Raw genomic sequence first — 14,657 nt, 5'->3', positions numbered from 1 at the left:
ACAAGTCCTTTGGTTGATCTCTTCCCCTAAACCCCGCCCTCCCCTACTTTCCTTCCGAGGATTGATAGCCTGATCGCTGTTTCTCAGTCTTTGGGTCTTTTACAAAACAAATAAAAACAGGAAATTTCAATAGTGGCTAAATATTTGATGAGATTTCAGAGTTTTGTTGAATTGTTTTAGGTATGATAGTGACATTATGATTTTGCTGTGGGGAAAAGGTCCCGATTTAGAGTTGCATGTAGAGGTATTCACAGAGGAAATGACATCACAGCCCAGTTTGGAAGGCGAAGGGGGAAGTAGGAAGTTTGCTTCAAGCAAGATTGTCTGTGTGTTAATAATTTATTAAAAGTAGGTCTGGGTATTGGGAGTTCATCACACTATTTTTTCAACTTCTGTGTATGATTCAAGTGTTTTAGAATTTTTAAAAAGGTATTTATTAAGGTTGAGAAAATATATGTGCAAGAAAATGAAAGAATGGGGAAAACTTGAAAAGCCAGGAAGTGTGGTGCAAATATATTTTTAGTTTTATTTCTAACTCTATCCAATGGTGAGGGTGTTTATGTCCTAAATGGTTTTAGATGTTTAGAATTAAATATATGGCTCACACTTAGGATGTTCTCTGAGGGCAAAGGAAAGGTTAGTCTCTGGAAAATGTTCAATTTGACTAGTTTTGAACCATTTCATATAAAGCATTTTTGTCTCAAACTCATCCATAGCACAACCAACCAATTCATAATCCATTAACTAGGTTTATGGAAACAGATGAAAGAGAAGGTTTTGTTCTATCAATGAGACTTAAGTTTTTGTTTAAAAACAGACTTTAGCCCTTTTTGTTTTTTTAAACTTTCTCATTCTTATTTACCTTGTGCTTAAATATCTTTAAGTATATATCTGCCTTTATATAGAATAAAAATATTTTCTCTGAAAATTTCCACTGTGATAAACAATCATACTACATGCAATTTTTGAAAACTATTAGTTACTGCTGCTTAAACATAAGTTACATCTACAGAAGACCCTTATGTCATAACAATAGTTTGGTTTTAATTTGGTAATGGTGTGGCTTTTGTAGGGGAATCTGTAATAACCAATTATGACAAGTTGGTGTTTGCATTTTAATTTCTCATTTTTGTACTTGTAATGCTTTTCAGAATGTTAGCAAGAATATGGCCACAGTGAAAGAAAAGGCTGAATTTTTGGCAAAATCAAATAATCATGATGTCAGCCAGATGATTTCAAATGTATTCTAATAGCTCACTTGAAAAAGATATATTATTACCGAACTATAGGCAGAAGGTAAAGCTTATTTATTGAAAAGTGTCCGACTAAACCTAATGTATAAACACATTGTTTATGCTATGTAATTCTGTAATATTAAGGATCTCATTCTCTCCCTCCCTCCTCCTTTACCTGTTAATTTCTGTCTCTGTCTTTCTGTCTGTATTTATCTCTGTAAAAATTTACTACTAGAGTGGGAAGCAATTTTTCCCAAGGTCAAAGTTAATTAGTAGTGAAAATAAACTGAAATCCAAGGCATCTTTCCACTAAATCTTAATGTCTCTATTGAGCTTTGACTATCTTTATTTCACTCTCTAAGCATGGCGCCATTAGAGAACAAGCAGCATACAGAAATTTCTTTTTCACTTCATATTAAATCTGTTTTCTCATGTCTATGCATATGTATGTGTTTATATTTACTTTGCAAAAATGAGACAGAAGAGGCACATGGAAAATGCTAGTAAATAGACTCAACCTGGGCACTGACTAAATCTCAACTTTTCTCACACTGAGTCTACAGATATTCATGTTACCTTTGGCTAATATCTTCCTTGTTAATCGCTGACAAAAATGTGCCTATTTGTGGTGAGAGTTGTTGTTGTCCACCTTTAGAAACATGAAAACATCTTCACAAATCTGTTATCTAACACCATGATCTGCTGCCTCTAGGATAAAATGTTAAATACAGCTAATTCATTTCTCCCCTGGTCTCCATGTTTGGTATTATCTAATACCATTCCTTAGCATAAACCATGTTTACTCTTTCTCAAATGTCATCACTTTTTATTCTTGTTTATGTGAGTTCAATGAATACCTCCATACATAATCACCTTTTCTACCATTAGTTCTAATCCTAGCCAGTCCTTACGGGTACCTGTTAGGATAGAATTTTCTGCCTTGACAAGCTCGTGTGACTTATTTTTTTTCGGAATACCTCCAGCAATATTTAATTCTAATAAATATGAGGCTCTCCAGACTGCTGGGAATAGGTGGACAAAAACCAAGTACTATGTACCTTTGTATGTGTTACCCCAAAGTAGATATGATATAAATGTGAGTCCAGTAAACAATAGATTTTCCAAGACACAGCATTGAATCCTGAACCCCAAATGGTTGGTGGTTAACAAGAAGCAAAGAGGCAGGATCATCAGCCTAGAGCGGTGGTTGCTAAAAGCCTATGAATCATTGGACAGCCAAAAGGGTTGCATCATAATCACTTTGGGGGCTTAAAAACTCACTCAGAGCACCAGCCCAGCGGGTTTGATTCTGATTTGTGGAGGTGTCTTCAGAATTCGCAAATGTAGCCCAAGAGAGTTAACACCAAGGAAGGCATTTGTGTTCATATAAAATTGAAAATTTCTAGCTTTAGGCAGAGGATTTCCACGCGAGCTGCACACTGCAATCACCTGGGATGCTTTCAAATCAAGCTCATGCCAGGGCCTCATATCTAGAGATGCTGGTATAATTAGTCTAGATGAGGCCCTGGTAGTAGCATTTTTAAATGCTCCCCTGGTAATTCTGATGCACAGCCAGGAGTAAGAACCACTGAATAGACATCCTTTTAAAGTTCAACCCACCTATACCACTTAAAAAGTATGACTCTGGCATATAATTTAAGCCATTTTTAATGCTTTTCCTTATCTTATCACTCTCTGCTTCCCATCCAAAACAAACCAGGATATACTTTCTCTTTTTCTGAGCAACAGAAACCCCCACTTAGGTTTTTGTTTTTATTTTTTATTGTTGAAAGTATTACAACAATACTTACTCCCCATTGACCTCTTCTAGCCCACCCCCACGCCAGCCCCAGGCCTTCACCACTCTATTGTCTGTGTCCATGGGTTACACATATATGCACACAAATTCTTTGATTGATCTCTTCCCACTCACCTACCCTCCCCCACCTTATCTCTGAGATTCAAAAGTCTGTTTCCATGCTTCTATGTCTTTGGATCTATTTTTTTCATCAGTTTATTCTATACCACCCTGAACATGACTAATCTCATCCCCCACTTAGTCTTTAAGAATTTATATTTGATGAAAATGGCTAGTGGAATGAGTTTCCCCTGAATGCAGCCTACAAGGAGGTGGTGGTGGTGGGGGGTGATGTGTTATAGCTTGATTCGACTATGCTATTTATCTTCATAATGAGGAAAAGAGCTGAAAATTTCTTTTAAAAATGCTTTATATACCAAGATAACTAATGACATGTGCTTAAATGGTAACAGGGACTAATTGTTTGCTCATGTCTCAAATAGGTTAGCAGAGAAGGTAGGTTCAAGAATTAAAAAGAAAAACAAATACAAATCAGATTGCCTGTTTCCTGGCAACCTAAACTGTTTTGTCCCCTCAATTTAGGACTTTTTTTTTTTTTAACTGAACACTCAATGCTCTCTTTCCTAAGAATTTATCACTTTTTCCAGAATTGAGATCTGGCTTTGGAAATGTCTCCATGCTAGGTCAAAAGCAGTAACAAATGATTGTTTTTTAATCACTCTGTAATTAATTTGAGACCTGATTCTGAGGCATAATTTCTTCTTTTAAAATGAAAGAGAACAAAACACGTATCTATTTTTTTTAAAGCAAGCCATGCACATAGGGGGATTCCAGATACCTACAGGTGGTTGGTATTGGTCCGCTCACCCTAGGATATACCAGGTGTATGTGTTGCAGCTTCAGATAATTGCAGTTGAAAAGACAAAGTGAGAGATGTTTTGTTTTGGTCTTTTATTAATTGGGTCCACGAGGCACCAAGGACTCAGCCTGCCAGTTTTAGAAGCAAACGAAAGTAATGCCCAGGATACAAAGGCATAAGGCTATGCACAACCTCCTTATGGGAGGCTACAGTGCAATTTGTGGTTGCTGTCTATTAAACTGGCCTCTATCTAGGGCTTGCATGTGTATTTCTATTGCAGGGGCTATTGATGCAAGGGCCATGGATATAACCCAGAGGGTGTTTGTGAGTTTTGGCCTGCCAGCGTCAGCTACTGGTTGTTATGACAGGGATAACCCTGAAGGAAGAAAGCCCCAATGTTTATTGCAGCATAAATGAGTCCCAGAGAATGTCTGCTTTATTTTGAGGATAGGCTTTTAAATGTTAGGCCTTAGGAAAGATTTTTGTAGTTGGAAATAGCCAAAGGACAGAGTCTAGGGTCACACCCAACCATCCCTACTTTCTGATACACACACATACACACACACACACACATACACACTGTGTGATCCCCTCCCTTTGAGTATCGGAAGCACCGTAGCTTCTTTCAAACTAGTAGAATATGACAAAGTCATGGGATGGCAGTCCCCTCGATTAGTTTATGTTATATGGCAAAGATGATGGGATATTATTCCAATTCCACATTGTGTCATGGGAGACTCCGTCTTAGCAGCTTGACACTCTCTCTGTGGGTTTCATCAAGTGTGTGGTCCTGTTGAAGAAGTCCAGGTAGCAAGAAGGCAGCCCATCTGACTTGTTGACAGTAGCCCTGTGAGACCCAAAGCAGAGGACTGAACTAAGCCGTATCCAGAATTCTGACCTATAGAATCTGTGGGGGGGGAAAGTGCTTTGTTTGAAGCCACTAAATTTGTGATAATTTATTATGCAGCAAAAGAAGATTAATATAAGAAATATAATATAATTAATGTAATATAATTAATATAATATAATTATAAGAGATCTCCTTGGGTCTTTTAAATTAGGATAAGTAAATTATCCTATATGAATTTGCTTACCTAAACCATGTGATTAAAAATGGCAATTTAGCCCTAGCCAGTTTGGCTCAGAGGATTGAGCATTAGCCTGAGGACTAAGGGTTCCAAGTTCAATCCCGGTCAAGGGCACATGCCCGGATTGGGGACTCGATTCCCAGTGGGGAGCGTGGAGGAGGCAGTCAATCAATGATTCTCTCTCATTGATGTTTCTATCTTTCCCTCTTCTTCACCCTTCCTCTCTGAAATCAATTAAAAAAAGATATTAAAAAATGGCAATTTATATCTGCAAAACATCATAATATTCTAAGTTGGCAATGGGCTTTATTATTTTAGACAACTTTCACTCATTCCTACCAGACGCCAAATTTGGGGAAAAATAGATTTCAATGTTCTTAACTCTGTTCTCACTATAACACAGTGGCATTATGTCATTCCTTTTATGCTTTTTATTCTCATAAATTTTCATCACAGGGAAGAGAGAATAATTTTCATTTCTCATCAATGAAAGTATTGTTTCCCATTCTGCATTTCCAAAGGATCATGTTTGAAAAGTAACAAAGGACTTCATTACAAAAGCTGGGCTTCTGGGCTTGGTAATTTATTCACCTTGTTATCCACTGTTCAGTTGTTATAGCTCAAGGCAGGTGTCTTAATCTTTAAAGCAGGGCAATCATGTATTTCCAATCAGAGGCTAGAAAGATGTTTGTAGCCCATGTAATATAGTCTGGCGCCTTAGAGCACTCGGCCACCCTGACACATCCATGTAATAAAGAATTTAATTAGGCATGTTGATTTGTACCGTAGGTCTGAATTTTTGCACATATACTTGCCCAATTGTCAGAAAGATATTATTTCATTGCTTTCTCTGTTCAGTCATATCTTTCTGTTTGTTTTGCCTACCTTAAAAATGCAACTTAATTAATTTTTCTTTATATAAAAACTAGGATACTGCTATTTTTATTGTCTATACTCACCTGTAGTATAATTGCAGAAAAGTTAATAAAACATTTAAAAACATCAGATGGTACCAAGTCAGGAAAAACGTAATTATAGAAATAATTCTAGCTGAACCAACCTCTAGGTTTATTTTTACTAAATACATAGGGGTAGTTATATCCTCTAGCAGGGCTACATTTTTTTATATGAAACTTGGGTCCCTAGTGGCTGCCAGCTGCCAGCTGCAGCCTCCCCCCCTTCCCATGGCAGGCCCCTCCTTTTGGTCGAACTCCCGGACAACTCCTGGTTGAGGGGACAATTTGCATACTATGCTTTTATTTTATAGGATAACTAATGTTGATATTTAGATATACTTCTAGCAGTTGGCCATTGTTTTTTAGTTGTAGAATAAATCTGTGTTTCAAAAATAATGGTACACTAAAAAATGAAAAAAACAAAAAAAGAACAGCGCTACACATCACTAGCATGCACACACACACACACACACACGCACACGGATGTGTGAAGTGATTGGTGTGTGGATATCTATCTACCCACCTAGCTACCTATCTATGAACCCTCCCCATTTAATTCCATTGATCCATACATTTATCCTATGCCAATACTACAGCTATATGGGTTACTGTAGCTTTGTAGTAACTTTTGAAATTAGGAAGGGCACATCCTACAAATTAGTGTTTTTTCAAGTTTTGGCTCTTCTGGGTCCATTGAATTATTAAATGAATTTTAGAGTCAGCTAGTCAGTCTCTGAAAAAAAAACAACAACAATAAAAGGCATTTGGAATGTGGATAATCAAGTTGAGTTTTGCCGTTTTAAAAATATTAAGTCTTCTGATTCATTCTGGGTCCATTGAATTATTAAATGAATTTTAGAGTCAGCTAGTCAGTCTCTGAAAAAAACAACAACAATAAAAGGCATTTGGAATTTGGGTAATGAAGTTGAGTTTTGCCGTTTTAACAACATTAAGTCTTCCGATTCTTGAAGACAGAATATCTTTCCATTCACTCAAGCCTTCATTACTTTCTTTCAACAACTTTCTTCATTACTTTTTTTTCTTTTTAGTTTTCAGCCTTGCACTTCTCATCTCTTACAGGAATAAACTGATAAATTTATTAAGTATTTTATTATTTCTGATGATGTTTTAGATGAAATTACTTTCTTCATTTTTAGATTGTTTACTGCCAGTGTTTAGAAATACAGTTTAGTTTTATATATGCATCTTTTGTCCTTCAACTTGCTAAACTTATTTAGTTTTTTTTGCTGGACTCCTTAAGATTTTCTACATGAGAGTTCATGTCATTTGCAAATAGAGATAATTTTTTTCTTTCCAAAATGAATGTCTTTCTTTTTGTTTCTAATTTCCTGAGCTGCAGCACAATATTGAATAGATGTAGTAAGAATGGACATCCATCCCTTTCATATTTAAAGGACGTGATGCTTGATATAGATTCCTTGGTTGACAGTCTTATGTTTTCCCTGTTTGACTATATCACTTGGTCTCTGTGATTTCTGACATTAAATCATCTGTTTATCTTATTGCCAAGCCCTTGTACTTGAGGAGATGACTCTCTCTTGCTATTTTAAAGATTCTTTGTCCTTGAAAATTTGATTATTGTATGTTTAGGTGTATTTAGCTTTCAATGTTCCTACTCGGAGTTTGTTGAACTTCTTTGATATGTATATTAATGGTATGCATCAAGTATGGTATATCTTAGCCATTATTTCTTCAAGTTTTTTTCTCATTCTTTTTTTCTCTATGTTCTAGGATTCCTCCAGAATGGATATGCATTGTTTTACTTGATGGTATCCTACAGGTCTCTAAACATCTGTTCAATTTTCTCATTCTTTTCTCTTTCTGTTTTTTTGTTTGTTTGTTTGTTTTTTAGACTGGATAATCTCAATTGGCCTGTCTTTATTTTGCAGACTCTTATTTGTGCATGTTAAAAATATGATACTGAGGCCCCGCAAGTAATGATGTGTGTTGTTGGTTTTTTTTTTAATTTCAGGTGGTACATTTTTAAAATCTATAGTTTGTATTTGATTATTTTAAAATAATTTCCATCTACTTTTTAAAATCCTCTATTTGATTAGATGTAATTTTAATGTTTTTTTTTTATTTCTTTAGGCATGGTTTTCTTTAGGGCTTTCAATTTGTTTAATATACCTGATTTAAAGTGTTTGTCTAGGCCCTTCCCAGTGTGACTCAGTTGGCTGAGCGTCAACCCATTCACAAAAGGTCCCTGGTTCAATTTCAGGTTGGGGCACATGACTGATTTGTGAGTTGTAAACTCTATCCCAATTAGAGGGTGTGCAGGAGGCAATATATTAATGTTTTTCTCTCTCCCCTCTCCCTCCTCTCTTTCTTTGAAATCAATAAAAACATATTTTAAAAAATACATAAAGTATTTGTCTGGAAAAATCCAATCTCTGGGCTTCCTCAGGTTCAGTTTCAATTGCTTGTTTTATTTCTCTCTCTATGGGGCATGTTTTCTTATTCCTGTGCAGGACTTTAATATTTTGTTGAAAAATTGACATTTTAAATAATATAATATGATAATTCTAGAAATCAGATTCTTCCCATTTGTTATTTGTTGCTGTCATTAATTGCTTAGTAAATTTTCTGAATTAATTATGTGAAGTTTGTACTCTTTCTCATTCAAGGCCATGAAAGTCTCTGTTTAGTTAGCTTAACGATCAGGTGATGATTGGACACATATTTTCTTTGATGCCTAGAACCAATAATTCCGCCTGTGTCTGTTGAGGGCTCCATGTGAGCATGCGGTGTTTCCAACACTCAGCCGGGCAGTTTAGAACTCTCGAGTAACCTCTAATTTCTGCTTCCAACACAGGTTCAGGGTTGATCAGGAGTGTGAAGTTAGGACTGTCTCAGGTCTTTCCTGAGCATATGCACTGCCCTACACATGTGCATAGCTTTCTACTCTCACAGATAGTTTGGAGCTTTTCAAATTCATTCATGGACACCTCATTTCCCAGCTTTTCCTACGAAGCTTTTGTTTTTGCTGTTATACGGCACTTCAGGCTGCCTCAATGTTTAACAATTGCCTCTGGTTTTCAGTAAGCACCTCAATGCAAAGGCTTTTTGAACCAGATGTGCTGAGTCAGGTTAAATAAAGCAGCCTTGCACATGTGGTCTGTTAGGGAGCCACCAGGCAGGTCAGATAATGAGATTTCCCTGGGAATTGGACCCTAAAGGAACTCTAACCACATTCTGCTTCCATTCATTTTTTTACTGTGACTGCGGACTGTCAGTTTTCAAGGATGATACAGATGTGAGGAGGGAAACTGGGGGCAAGTGGAAGTTCAAATGCTGTAGCTCTTGGAGTTCTTCCAGAGAGTCAGCGGTTTTTCTCAAGTAAGCATTCCCCAGATTGCTGCAAACCTTTGATTAATTTCAAGAGTTACAAAACATTTTGATTCCGTCTTTGCTACTGTTCTTGTTGCTTTTAGGAAGGAAATGATTTGGTTTGAATGTGGCTCTGACTCCATCATATTTTTCTGCATCATTGAATGAAGTTCTTTTATATAAGCTTTCACAAACTGAATGTGACTTTTCCACAAATTATATTAAATTATTATAGTCTATTTTAGAGAGGATAATTTGCGAGAGTGAAATAGAGAAATGGAGAGGTGTGTAAATGCATATTAGCTTTCACTAAATTCTTGAATGACATTTGCACGCTCTTTATTTTTGGTTCATAGCAATATTGAAACTTCCCTGGGCTGTCTATGTCTCATTGTTGGGCTAAATGATCACTTAGAAAGAGAAGAAACTGCTTACCCAAGAGATTTGAATGGAAAATGGAACCTAACTTGCCATCCTTTTATTTATATACTAAGAAAGATAAAGTGCTAACTACAAAGTGCATCTCGTCTCAGGGAGCATCATGGTGCAACTGCCTCTACTCTTAAAGCAGGTGCCTTCCACTTCCTCCTGTGGCCCATCTCCCTTATTCATTTGTTAACTGCTTATTTAAAAACTAGAGGTCTGATGCACAAAATTCGTGCAAGGGGCTTGGCCCTCGCAGCCCCGGCTTCATCTGGAAGGTCATTCGGCGGTCCCGTCTAATTAACATATTATGCTTTTATTATTAAGGTTATTATAGATTAACCAAACAAATAGCAACACTGTTTCTCACATAGAATACTTTTACAAATAATTGTTGGCTGGAACTGGTTTGGCTCAGTGGATAGAGCTTCGCCCTGCGGATTGAAGGGTCCCAGGTTCGATTCCGGTCAAGGGCATGTACCTTGATTGCGGGCACATCCCCAGTAGGGAGATGTGCAGGAGGCAGCTGATCGATGTTTCTCTCTATCGATGTTTCTAACTCTCTATCCCTCTCCCTTCCTCTGTAAAAAATCAATAAAATATATTTTAAAAAATAAGAAATAATTGTTGTTGCAGTTAAGTGTTTTTAAATTTTTTTAAATATACATGTAAAAACTGATGGGTAGAAGAAATAGAACAATATATGAAAGGGGAAAAATTTTAACTAACTTAGATTCCACCACCAAGAGGTAATCACTTCTAAATTTTTGCTATATGTTTCTAGATTTTCCAATGTACATACATATGTAGACCTATTAGGTACATTAACATTTATATAGAATGTACTTGTTGAAATATATTACATTATATCTTACTTATTACTATTTTTCACTTAAAGTATATTTTCTATATGAGATGTACACTTGAATTTTAATGCTTACTTATTATTAACTTTTGGTGTACAGGACAATGCGCCAACCAGCTGAGCCACCCAGCCAGGTTTTACTCAAAACTCACTGATTTAAATATTACTTTCATCCAAATATACTAACTATATCACAGAAACATCCAGAATACTGTTTGGCCACATATCTGAGCACCAGGCCCCAGTGAAGTTGATCCATAACATTAACCTTCTTTAAACAAAGCTTTTTACAAATATTGCTCTCATGATTAACATTTAAATTTTTAATCTGTGTGTAATTTACTGAGGTGGATAACGTGAGGCTTAATATAACTTTATATTTTTAAGTGGTTAGGCCAGTGGTCGGCAAACTGTGGCTTGCGAGCCACACATGCGGCTCTTTGGCCCCTTGAGTGTGGCTCTTCCACAAAATACCGACTTCTGCACATGGGCCACGAAGTTTCAATCGCACTGTACAAGCGTGCCCGCATGTGGTATTTTGTGGAAGAGCCACACTCAAGGGGCCAAAGAGCCGCATGTGGCTCATGAGCCGCAGTTTGCTAACCACTGGGTTAGACAATTTCTCTAGGATCATGTGATAAACAGAATAAATACCACCCCAAAGTGTCTATGCACGAATCTCCTGACTGTGTGAATATGTTACCTTACATGCCAAAAGGGATGTTGCAGATATGATTAAGTTAAGGATCTTGAGATAGGATGTTATCCTGGATTATTTAGATGGAACCAATATCATCACAAAATTCCTGACAAAAGGGACACAAGAGGGTCAGAGTCAGATAAGGTGGTATGATGACAGAAGCAGAAATTGGAGTCACCCATTCGAATGATGAAAGGGCCAAGAGCCAAGGACTGTGGGAACCTTCTAGAAGCTAGAAAAGACAAGGGAATGGATCCCTAGAGCTTTGGAAGGCACACTGCCCTTGTAGATACTTTGATTTTAGCCTAACGAGGCTGATTGTGTACTTCTGACCTAGAAAACTGTAAGATAATAAATTAGTGTTCCTTTAAGCCACTGAATATATGGTAATGTTTTACAAAGGAAGCAGGAAACTAATACATATCATTTACTGAATAATTCATCCTTTTACTCACTGATTTGATATTTGACATTTATCTAGGTTCTTCTAGGTATAATATTTCACAAAGGACAAACTGGTGTATTTTAATCTTAAATTATGTTTTTTGGGCTTTCTATCTCAGAAGCATAACTATCAGGTCTCTCCCCAACCCTCACCAAAGAAAAAAAAATAAGCATTTTACTTCTTTAAAAAAGGGTCTGTTGTCTTTAGCAAGACAACCAGAGGGACTTTTAAAAAGAACAAGCACAACCAGGCCAGCATGGCTCAGTGGTTGAGTGTTAACCTATGAACACTCATAGGTTACGGTTCAATGCGCGGGTTGTGTGCTCGATCCCCAATGAGTAGTGTGCAGGAGGAGGCGGTAAATGATTCTCTTTCATCATTGACATTTTAGTCTCTCTCTTCCTCTCCCTTTCTCTCTCTGAAATCAATAAAATATATATATATATCAAGCACAGACTCAGATTCCCCTGTTTCTCCTCTCTCAGTGAAAATGACCCCTTTACTTATGATAGCCAGGCAAAGTCCTGCTACTAAACACTAGAATAATATGCCACAAAGACCATTCAAAAAGTGAATCATTTTCATCCCAGGAGGGATTAAAAGGAGGGAAGAGAGAATAAAGAAGAAGGAAGAGAGATGCGTGTGTCCTTGTCTATCTTTCTAGGTAGGGTGGAGGGAAAACGAATAGCACAGGTGCTTTGTCTTGCACTCCGGGAGAAACTCTTCTGGGCACTATACCCCCTCAATAATATGAGACTCAAGTAGAGCTAAGCAAGGTCAGAGGACACATAGTGAGAAGAGAATGAATGTTTTTAAAAAATGAATTGATGCTTAGAGAGAGAGGAAGGAAAAGAGGGAAAGGGGGAGAGTGAGAGAGAAATATCAATATGAGATTGATGCAAGAATTGGCATGCCCTGTACTGGGGATTGAGCCTGCACTTGAGACATGTGCCCTGTCCAAGTGCTACCATCTGACATATTATCTATGTGTTTCATTATTTTTTGTCTCTTCCATTTGAATATGAAAAGAACAATGCCTGGAGCATGACGGGGACTCCATACACATTAGATTATTCTAATGAATTAATCAGACACAAAAGAACTGTAGTAGAGTAGTGGGAATATGTCTACACTTTAATATTAAAGAATGAAGTACAGTCATTTGGGATAACTTTGTATTTGAACTAAATTTTTTCCTGTTAACTTAAAATAAGGGCCACATCTGTGCAATTCCAACTGTGGCCTTGGACTCAATATTTAGGCATTAATCTTCTATTAAACACAAAGGAAAGATCAAATTATAAAATTCTACTTTAACCTCAGAAGTTTTGGTACAATTTAGATATAAGGTGAAGAGAAAAGTTATGTTGCTCTTATAGAGCAGATATGCTTATTCTATCTCATTATCATGAAAAATTTTCCATATATTTCAGTCTCTAAAGAGTACTGTAAGACTGATTATATTCTCTCACTTTGTACTTCCTTTGTCTCCAGTAGTATAATTAAGAACTACATACAATTGATTAGGGATATTAAAGTACATTGTTTTTCTCAAGAATATCACATAGGTCTGTGTGATATATCTGATCCCATTTCACTAACCCCCATCCCCAAATATGCTGACATCCCACAAAGTTTGTGATTATTTATATATATTGGGAAATTGATAATGACCTTTTTTCCCCCAATGTATTCATGCTGTAAGTCATATAAGTAAATGATATTATGAGGAACAATGCTACCTAAAATAAATGATTCCTCCTGAGCCCTCAGAATTCCATTTCATTGACTGGACTCAGAGGATCTTCAAATATTTAATTTCTGAAAATTACTTCTCAACTGTATTTGAATCTAATGGTGATATACATATAAATAATAAACTTTAGGATAAATGCCACATATGACATTAAGGCAAAGTTACTTAATCCCTTTCTACCTTGAAAATCATTCTAAACATCATAGTTTCTGACAACCAGATCAGATTGCCTACCTGGGCAATGTGCAATGGGAGGCTAAGCACGGCATGTAGCTCATGCTAGAAAGCATGGGTGCAGGGATGGGAAGAGTCCTGGTTTAAGAATGAGGGAACCAAGTGATCCATTCCAATTTGATCACTAACTGTGGGCTTCATGTTCTTCAGGCACATAACAGTGGAGTTGGATGGATGACATCAGGAACCATTTGGGACACCAGCTTATCACAAGAATGAATAAATAACCAAAGAGTTGTCCTTCTGACTAACTCATATTTTTGAAGAATTGTGTTGTTTGTATTAACTAACTTTCATTTGAAGAGGGAGTGATGAGGACTAAGAAGGAACTCAACCAATTTGGGGTTACTATCCTATCCTTAGTAAGAGTAAGAAAGTGTGGCAATTTGTCTAAGTGGACACAGTAAAAAAAATGTCCCGGTTGTATCATCTATGCTCTGTAAAGTCCACCTAAAATCCTTTCCTTTTGGGATACCTTTTCTAGATTCAGAAAAGATAAAACACAGAGAAACATGTCTAATTATTCTATTGTTACATCACATAATTATCCATGATAGACTTGTAGATTTCAGAAGGAATGATCATTCCCACTGGTCTCTAAGAACCATCATTTTCCTTCGATAGGAATTAGGAAGGGGCACAGCAACACAGCAACACATTTTCATTTCAGGCATTTCACTCTGAAAATTGATAATCATGGTGAGTAAACAAAGTTGCCTATGAGAATCTACCTATCTTGCAAGGGGCTTCAAATAAACTAGCTGAGTGGGTTAGCATTATGGACTTCTCTATCTAATAATTTGTAATAACTTTTCATGAAATTGCTAATACTTCAAAGGTTCCTTTGGTGTATCTGAAAAAAAAATTTGCATGTATTCAAAGCTTTAACCAACTAAATCCCAGCCTTCAAAATATACTCCTCAAAA

Source organism: Myotis davidii, unplaced genomic scaffold (genome assembly GCF_000327345.1).
Source record: "Myotis davidii unplaced genomic scaffold, ASM32734v1 scaffold107, whole genome shotgun sequence".
NCBI lineage: Eukaryota > Metazoa > Chordata > Mammalia > Chiroptera > Vespertilionidae > Myotis > Myotis davidii.
This window is presented reverse-complemented; position numbering follows the sequence as displayed.